A 10,668-nucleotide genomic window follows, 5' to 3' on the forward strand; every position below is an offset into this window, starting at 1 on the left:
TTGTGACGTCCTGGTCACAGGACGTCACGACCAAAATGTAACCAAAATATGACGTTGTATAACGCGTTATTTGCAAGAATTGGATAACATCATTTTGTTTGATTCTATTCCTGCGTCGACTGGAGATATTAAATGTTCAAAAATAGAGAGACGGTTGCCTCTGAAATTGGGTGGTTTACGCATCCTAATGTTTTGAGAGATTTGTGAGATTGAATGCTCCTACTCAATTATGATGACGGAAGTTTTAAGATCTGACATTGTAGAGCAGATTTGTAATTATCACCTGCAAATCCTGTTGCTGAGATCAGATCAGAAGAAGTAGTAAGAAATAAAAAGAAGTTGCAACAGAACGGGGCATAAATCTGGTTGACAACGTTGCCTTTAAAAAATGATGGATACGTGTTACCTAGGCAACAGTTTTGGTATCTTTTTCGTACAAATATGGTTGGGAGCTTTTTAAGCTGCCTGAATTGTGTGAATGTGGATCGAAATCTAATATTCAACATGCTCTTTCCTGTCAAAAGGGGGGTTGTTAACTTTCAGCACAACTACATAAAAACATTACTGCTGCCCATTTTAAATGAGGTATGTAAAGCGAATCGATGACCAATATCACAGTTTAGTTGCTTATTCTTGTTACGTAAACCTTTTCTATGTTGTTATTTTTCCACGTTCAATGTCTTCAGTTAAATTATATGTTTCATTGTAAAGGTTTTTACTGGCTGGTTTATGCCATAGCCAAAATATACGTTTGTTTGTTTTTAAGAATATGAAGTATATTTAATAATAAGAATATTTTTAAGAATTTTACTAATATGACATTACCTTTTCTCACATACCTAGCGTCTTAGACGAAACCTGCTTTTCTAAGCTTAATCGCTCTGGTCGCAACTGACGGAAGGGCATTTTCAAGAAAACGAAGAAAGGGTATATATACTAGCTAGTACATTTCAATATTTCTTATAATGTAATGAACCCATTCTTAGCCTTACTAACACCTAAAGCTAGGCCAGCATAAACTACCAACCTATCTAGCATGAAACTAGCTATAGCTAGCATAAAACTACCAAATAAGCACAAAATTCGCTACATGCTAGCTAACTATAGCTAGCATAAAATAATTCTCTAAGACAGATATTTAACAATACTTCTAATATTTAGGTGGTGTAATGCCAGTGATAGAAGATTCTTCTCGGGAAAAAATTTAAAAAGAAATACCTGATGTTTTAAAACATGCGCGGATGCGCATTAGACAGACTAGAAAATCGAGAAAAAAGATTAGATTTCTAGCAAATAATTTATTTTATTGTATATTTTTTATCTCTTTTTGCGAAGATTCATTATACATAGTTGTTTCATATAAGCAACTGTGCTAAAATTTGCAACTTTTGTATAAACAGTATTGTATTTGGAATAGCGAATACTGGTTTTGACAGGCTCTGAGTATTTAGTACGAATTTGTCATCATTCCAAACAATTTCGTTAGAATAAGGGAATTTTTAGCAAAGAAATAAAAATACGTATAACTTAACACTAAATTCCGCGCAAAAATTGGTAAAAACAACTTAACTTTTTTCTAACGCAATACTTGTTGATATTGTAAATTTCTTTTCTACTGGTAGAAACTTCCCGACTTTGATAGCTGCTTTGCAGTTTCCTAATTTTTAAAATTCCATGTAAATTCTCAGTTCTTATTAGTCTTGTTGTAGTCTGCTCGCTAAAGTCGTCAATCGCAAAGGTTTATTTCTTGCAAAGTAAGTGGGAAATACTCGTGAAAAATTTGTAATATATAATCTATATCATTTTTGATGAGGAAGCATAGCACTTTTTAATTGAAATAAAATTAATTCCTGATGAAATTTTTATCTGTTTTTCTTTACTTTGCTTCTTCCACTCAAAAAATAAATTCGAGGGTTATCTTTGGATTCATAAAAATAAAGATAACCAAATAGGAAAGCATAATGCGATGGCGTTATACCGATGCAAACGAGTTCTTTATACAATTAAACGTTTTACTGACGTCATGTCAACGTTACTTAAACGTCATATAACCTAAGCATCACCAAATCATAGTTGTTATTACGTCGCGGACTGACGTCGTCGTTGAGTACAAATGTACCCATCTGATGACGTTATCACAACGCGATGTTTCCCGATTTCAAAGATTTCGGGAAACAAAGTTTCTCATCGGATTCTGCACTGCAATTAGTGCGTATATTACGCGCATGCGCTCTTTAGAGCGCATTTAATATATATTCAACAGTTAAATACTGTTCTTTCTCTCTCGAAACAAGCTGTTATCGTTAACTTCAGACTTAACAATTGTTTCTTTCCTTTATATACTGTGTCGAACTCGACGACACAAGACACCACCTAATCAATTCAAAAGCAAGAGACATCTCTCAAAACAGATCTTCGAGATAAAGGATGACGCAACAAAAAACGATAGTTCAATATTTATTATTCCGTCTAAACTTTTTTAAATAGGAAATTATATTAGTAATTGATTGTGTCGTCATTGAGTAGCAATCCCAACCAAAAAAAGCAATAAGAACCTCTAGTTCGGCTATTACAGAGTACATTGGTTTTTATCCTGGAGTAGGAGGCGATTACAATGAAAGTAATCGTCTTCGTGCAATGATATCACGTCGATGTTATCGTTGTAAACTTTACTTGTATTAGCTACTCGTACTTGTACATTATTCACGATGGATCTCAACGATTTCCGCCAGCGCGAAAGGTTTCAGCCAGCGCGAAATACCAATGTTCACCAAAAGAGTAGTTTTTTGTGTTTGTCAGGAAGATGTGAAAAGAAGTCATATATGGTCATGTTGCGGCGTTACTATAACGTTTAATAACGTAATATTGCCAGCTGGGATACAACGCCAAATTGTATCTTAGCTGATAGGGTATATGGTTATTAAACGAAAAAAATTTTGATGTTTAAAATCAAACTACTTAATTATTTTGACTTTTTACTAAATTAGTCATTAAAAAGACATGACGACAAACTACCTTCCATATCGTGGTTTTGTTATCTTAACCACAAATTACTACAAAAGAGTCATCTCTTCCTTGCTACGCAACTTAAACTTAAAAACACGTTGTGTTAAAACATCATCCTACGTCTAGAAATTGATTAACAGACAGCTCCACGAATGGTAAACATTATCTTGGAAAGTTATTTCGCCCCAATCAATTAAAGCATTACACAAATTGCTCACGTTTTTTCATAGAATTTTTGTTTTCACCTGGCAGATAGATTGTACGAGGTGAAGCAAACGTGTGACTGATACAATTGCAATAAATCGAAAGTTTTTTTTAATTAAACATTTTTAATTTCTCAACAGAATTTTTGGAGTAACCCCAGATAACTCAAATAGCTACGATCTATTTTTGCTGGATCATTTGTCGATACTCAATGGAGGGGGATGTTGTTACACGTGAAACTAGTCATAAGTGTTAACTATGTCTGTAACAACTAGAATAAAAAATGCCATGTTAATATGTTTGCCAATGACGTCGACAAATACAGAGAAATGTAAAAAAATGCCTAAGAAAGAATTCTTTGAATCAAAGCATTTCTTGTCTCCTTGATATACTTGCAGCCGATAAATCAAAGACTACATAATTTATGTACTTTTGTATTTAGTATTTATTTGAAATGTCTATACAGGATACATAGTGTTACAGTTTTAAAAAAAATTGCTATCAATACACGTCTGGCTTCACACCACGAATCTATAGCAACATATAGCAAGCTTTATTTTATTGAGGCATTATATTTTTTTAAGCCACGAGGATAGTATTTGTCAAGAAAGTTAAGAAGTTAAGTTAAGAATATGTCTAAGCTTGATTGTTTGTTTTAATATAAAAATTTCTATGATGCACAAATTTAATTAGAAATTTACTTTTTTATCTCACAAAGTGAACCTTTTTCTGTCCAAAGCAATGGGCCGTTACATGTAGCAGAATTTGCCATTAGCTATAACAACTTATAGCATGCTTTATTTTATTAAGTCATTTCATATAGCTATATATATTGAGGCCATAGCCCTGCTAAAAATATATTAGGAACAATAAGAATTGTATTTGTCAAGAAAGTTAAGAACATTAAGGCTGAAACGGAATAATTCTTATAAAATACACGGTATATATCCTAGATAAGAATTTTATAAACTATAAAAAGTAATTTTTCCGTTGTTACTGGTTTTTAAATCAATGTGTACATCTGTTACATTACCGTTTGAAATATTATTCGATTCTTAAGTTCGAAAACGCTGCATTGTTATTATGCACGGCACGTTTGCGCATTGGAAGGGTTGCTATATGCAATACAGGTTTCTCGTATTCGATTGCGCAATACTTCGCTATACATGGAAACAAGGCTTGGAATGGTAAAATGTAAACAAAGTGGGCGAAATCAAATTGTTTTTTAACACCTGACCCTCGAAAAGTTTTGAGCACATTAAAAACGTGCTTACCTGCCAAATCTTTTGAAATATTTTTTAAAAAATAATATGAGAACCTGTAGTCAATTACTAAAATGTGTTCTAAATAAGTTTTATGAAGCTAAAGCTCAACTATCTTGTGGTTGAGTTAGCAAACAAAAATAAAAAATTAATTCACAAGAAGTATACACAGGTAGTAGTAAAACTCGTCCTCGAAAAAATTTATCTGGTGGACTTGGGAATTATTGTTGTATTCCTGGCTGTAAAAGTGCTCTTTACGACTCAGACAGAAAGAAAACAAACATTGGACGTTTTAAAATTCCTAAACAAGAAACCCTAAGACGACAATAAACCAATGTTATTAAAAATGTTAGAAGAAAAGATGGCGCTGATAATTTTAACATTTAGGATCAAAAAAAAATATTATAGTGTGCGAGTTTCATTTCAAAACTGAGGATAACAGAATTACATTGGGAGTTGGTAAAAAAAACTAGTCGCTGATGCTGTACCTTCTACCTTTAAAATAGAGACACAAAAAGTACGTAGAAGACCCCCACCTAAAGATAGGCATATTCCTAGTAGTAGCAGCAGTAAAAGTGAAGAAGTCATTTCAGAGTCCGAAGAGTCTGTTGTAGTGTCTGCTGACCAATTTGATGGGGAAATTTCACAAGAGGTTACGGAGCTTGATATACTGAAAAGGGAATTAAAAGAACTGAGAGAAAAATACAAGAATTTGAACAACGCAACGATTTTTTTTCTTTTCTTTACATAAACATAATAAACTATTTCGCACTGCTACTGGTTTGGAAGTAGAAAACTTTGATATCCTGTTCGAGTTTTTAGATCCAGGAGAAAATTGTATCAATATGAAGTTCTACGACACATCAAAAAGGTTTTCAATATCTTCACCTGAAGAACCCTACTTTTTAAATCTGGGCCAAAGCCAAAGTTGTGTCCTCAAGAGCAACTGTCGAGCAAATGTCACATGGTTGAAAAATGGTTTTACACTTTCCCACGTTTCATGGCTCTTTAATACATCAAAGGCAACAGTTTCTAGATATCTCATAACATGGACAAATTTTTGCTATTTTTAGCTCGGTTCTGTGTCGATTTGGCCTACTCGAGACCAAGTAAATGCAGTTATGTCAGAAAGTTTCAAGAAAACCTATCCATCCACTAGGTGTATCATAGACTGTACTGAGTTGTATTGTCAAAGACCATCTTCACTTGCTATTCAAAGTTCCCTTTATTTGCACTACAAAAGTCATGTGACCTACAAAGGCTTACTTGGAATTTCACCATCTCGTGCCATAACATCCATCAGTGAACTTTTTGATGGGTCCATATCAGACAAAGAAATTGTGCGGAGGTCTGGGTTGCTAGAACGAAACTTATGGAATGACAATAACAGTGTTATGGCCGATAGAGGTTTCACAATTGAAAACATTTAACGTACGTTTAAATATCCCTTCATTGTTGGGAGGCAGAGACCAACTAAATGCTGCTGAAGTAAAAGAAAGTCAAAGTATGTCTTGTGGTATTTCACTTTTCAACATCTAGAAAATACTTAAACTTATTAAAAATATAAATACAAACTATTTAAAAACATTTCATAACATTTTTCTCCAATTTGAGGCAACATGTATTTTTTGTAAAAATTGTTAAGCTTGGGAATTAACTCATAAAAATAATTTACATCCAAAGGAGTTCTAACAATAATCAATCCATCAAACACAAAAACAACAAAATCACAAAACATAGCTCCTGACCATCTGAATTTGAGTGTAATATCCACTGCGATGATCTTTTTTTAAAGCAAGCTTGCCATCAATTTTATTAACATAGAACGAGCTGTCGAAAATTAGGTCGTGTATATTGTGATTCATTTTACTTTTGGGGCATTTAATTTGAACTAGTCCTAATATGTTGTTATTATCAACTGATCGATCACTGACAAGTCCATCAGGACTTGCGACAAGCCAAAAAAGGTTTGGTTGAATTACGCATCCAGTTTCTCGTACTTCGACATCGCGGTTTAAGTAAAATTGCATACATCTTCATATTTTTCTCGAGCTATAGGTTCATACAGTTTCCCATGTTTAAAATTCTCACGTACAGCGTATGGAAGATCTTGTTTTTCTTTTGGAGATAAAAAAATGTCAACAAGGCTTTCAAAAATTTTTTTTCGAATAAATGCCTTATGTGCTTCGCTTGAACCGCAATCTTTCTCCATTTTTTTGTCAATTTCCACAGCTCATTCTTACTTTGTGAAACTGTATCTGTTTCCAACAATCTGCACTTTTCTCTAGATATTTTGATAGAATTTAGATAGTTCTGTTCTGTAAGAGTATCGACCCAAGTTTTTGGTACTAACTCATTTTCATCTTTTATAAATAATAAGGGTAGTTCAGTGTAATCGTGCTCGCTATATAACGGATTTTTTTTTTATGTTTGTTTCAACTTTCGTTGTAAAACCAACTGGATTCAGGTGAAAAGAAAGGGGTGAACCAACAACAAATTGACCAAATTTTGTATTTATTTTTTCTTGGTTCAATCCAACAGGCGGTACACAACACGCAAATCCAATTTTTTTGTCCCTCTCCTGCAACTTAGCTTGCATTAAATTCAAACTATCTTGCAGTGTATCTTTATCTCTCCTAGGATCGTATAGAGTCGATGATATTCCTCGTGAAGTAGTCTGGCTTTGAATAACTGTATCCATAACAGGAGCTTTATTCGACACTTCGCCTGGAACCCCCCATTGTCATAGACGACTTGTACAAGAAATTTCTTCTGGCCCATTTGGGAGCTGGTTTAAGGAATAGTCTGCAATCTCATGCCATTATGTGGTTGCAGTAGCCACTTAAGCCAGCAGGACAAGAACATTTTGCATTGCTAACTTTTCCACTTGACCTACACAGTGCTACAGACACATCTCGTTTTTCTTTCTTCATGCTTGCCTTACACTGGCATTTTTAATAAAAGCATTGTTCATCCCATTTTGTACTCACTGAATCTGAAGTTAAATATCTTTCATTTTTAAACTTTCTCCCACGATCAAGAGTTTTTATTATAGAACTCTCTGGCGTTTTCCCACTTCTTAAACGATGTTCTTCAATTTCTTTTATTGTGAACGCAGGAAGAAGAGACAAAGACTTTCCCCAAGTATCTAATTCAATAACTTGTTTTTTTTGACTTGTTAGACACCTTCGATTGTGTTAGACCTTTTGAATTTTTATTTCATTTTATTTTTATTTTGTTGCATGACGTGCTTATATTTTTAAACGTTTTGTTTCAGCGGGTATAAATATAATGCAGATTGTGAGCAACCTCAATCCCAGGGCTATTTTTCTCTTTTATTATTATTTCTTTTATTGCTGTACATGCTTATGTTTTTGGACGTTTTGTTTCAGCGGTTATAGATATAGAATAATGCAAATTGTGACTTTTAAAAATTAAAATTACTGTGTTCTATGTTTTTATTTGGTACCCATCATATGGACTCGATGAGAGATTCAGTGGAGTCTTCCACGGGCTATCTATATATTAATACGCCTTGTGTGTGTGTGCGCACCGTGAGACCACGGACAAAAATTCATGGGTCACTTTCTTATTTCCCAAGCATTGTCTTTCCAAAGTATGGCGTTACGCTAAACTTTACTAAGTTAAAAAAATCGCAAAACGGGGGTTTATTATCTATTCATATTCGAACAGCATGAGGCCGTAACGGTTAATAATACTACCCGTTTACCCCCGGTTTAGCACGCGTGTGCCGCATCTCACGGAAACAAGTTGTTTACTAATTAAAAAGAAAAAGACAAACCGAAAAAAGGCTGTCCCCCTTTTACATCCCTTGTACTCATTTCTTTAATTGAAGTTATTTTAAACAAAGCATATCAATATTTGCCGGTCGAAAGTTTGTTTGTTCTTAATGATCTTCCATTTTTATGTTCTGGGACCGAGGTTGCCACTATCGCATTCGAATAAAATTCGAATATAAAACATGACAAGAAAACAAACAGTTGCTGTCGAGAATAAAAAATTTGGTATTAGTTAGAAATATTTTTATAAAGAAGAAATACGTACGATGATATAGCGTCACAAAGAGAACTGATTGGAGATGTATCAAACACAATTGTACATAATTTTAATCCTTTTTCTTTCGGACGAAGCAAAATTTATTAATCGAAGTAAAAAACTGATTGGACTTTTATCCAGAGACGCTAGCTGAGAAAGCCAAAGAATGGCAGGTGTGTTGTTTAGTTTATCTGGTAAAGAGATAAGTTTAGGTGTGTAACGATTTTTTAACCGTTTTAACTTTCAGAGCTCAGCTTTTCCTTTAAATATTTAGTTCCTTGTTGTGTCCTGAGCTTAAACGCGTTTTCTTTAAGGCCGGGGCCAATCGAGGCAACTTTTTGACAACATTATCCGTCAACATTTGTTGATTATTCATTTTGAAAATGACGGAAGTCACTGCTTCAGCCGATCCTGCAACTACCACTGCTGGTAAACAAAAATTTAATAGGAACGAAGAATTATTGGAGAAACTGCTTGACCTGTACGAAGAAAGACCCCATCCGCTTTCTTTTTTCATCGTCATCTATTACCAAGGCTAGCAATAAACATGCTGCAGCTTCCTTCTCCGCCATTTTGGAAAAGGAGAATGAATGGCCACGTTTCAGTAGAATGTAGTTGCTCAAAATGCTAACGAGAATGTTAACGAGAGTATAGCAAATCGTATCAACATGTTGCTCAAAATGTTGACGAGAATGTTGACATTTGCATATCAAACAAATAAATTCGAAGATGTTGCATTGTTATCTTCTTTGATTTTATGCATGATTTTCTTTATTATAGGTTTGTAAGTAAGGCAAACTGTTCATTTAATATTTTTGATTGAAATATTTCGGTAGATATACAATATACCAAATGATTCAAAGTTTTTATATTTCTCTTTTATGTGTTTTTTAATAATAATTTCTTATACTTTGAGTATAACTTTGGAAGGTTTGCCGTATGCAATAGACTGAATAGCTGATTTTGTATGACTTAACAAAAAATGTTGGATTTTTTTTTAATGTTTAGTATCCTTTTTTTCCCTGGTCAAGAATATAGTTTTAGCGTATTTCGCTTTTTACGACTGTTGTTAGACGCCTTTGATTTTTTTGGACATTTTTCATTTTTATTTCATAATTTTTTTTATTAATATTTTGTTTGTTGCACGTGGTTATATTTCTAGACGTTTTGCTTCAGCGGTTATAAACATAGAAAAATGAAAATTGTGGCCAACCTCGATCCCAGGGCTTTTTTCTTTTTGCCATCCCGTTATAAAAGAGTCAAAGAGCCCGGGGACGAGGTTGAAATGTGAGTTTTGAAAATTCAAATTACTATTTTGTACGTTTTTGTTTGGTATCCCTTACATCGGTTTAATGAGAGATTCAGTGGATTCTTTCACGAGAATTCGGCTAGTACATTAGTAAATAATTAGTCTCTTTAATAATAGCCGTCGTCTGTCTGTGTGTCCTCGAAAGGCGCGTCCTGTTACGGAAACACGAAATGCGATATATAAAGGACGGGCGACCCCGTGGATTTTTCCACGGGCTAACGACTAGTAAATAATAATAGTTAAGAGAATAAGAAAATATCTAACCGTTTCACGCCAACAACGTACGATCTCTTGTTTTTTTCGTCTCCTCGTGTACTTTTGTAATATGCAATGCTGATTTTTTAAGTTTGACGGAGTTATCATTGATCATGTAGTGACAATTTCGCATACATAATTTTTTCGTTACATATTTTTGGAGAACATATGGTATTGTGTTCCTCTACATTAATACGATAACAATTTTTCATAAATCTCACATTACATGCTAGAAAAGATACAAAAAATCTCCACCAATGTCTTTCAACAGTCGGCAAGTTAACATATTTTTTTATCGTTTTAGAACACAATAAGATTTATCAAACAATCACAGAAGAATAAATTATTTCAATATTTCGGTTGTTGGTTTTAATGTTATGGCGCAAAAAGCATGCAGGAATTTAGAGAGTAACGTATGATGGAAATATAAAAATATCCTATCTTGTTTAATAAATTAAATTTAAACAGTAATGCACCGCACAATGCAAGCTGGTAATGCAACAAATAATATATCTTACTAGCCATTCGCGATTTCAAATTCAAGTCAAAGCATGTAACGGCGTCGTACGATTCTAA

Source organism: Hydractinia symbiolongicarpus, chromosome 15 (assembly GCF_029227915.1).
Source record: "Hydractinia symbiolongicarpus strain clone_291-10 chromosome 15, HSymV2.1, whole genome shotgun sequence".
NCBI lineage: Eukaryota > Metazoa > Cnidaria > Hydrozoa > Anthoathecata > Hydractiniidae > Hydractinia > Hydractinia symbiolongicarpus.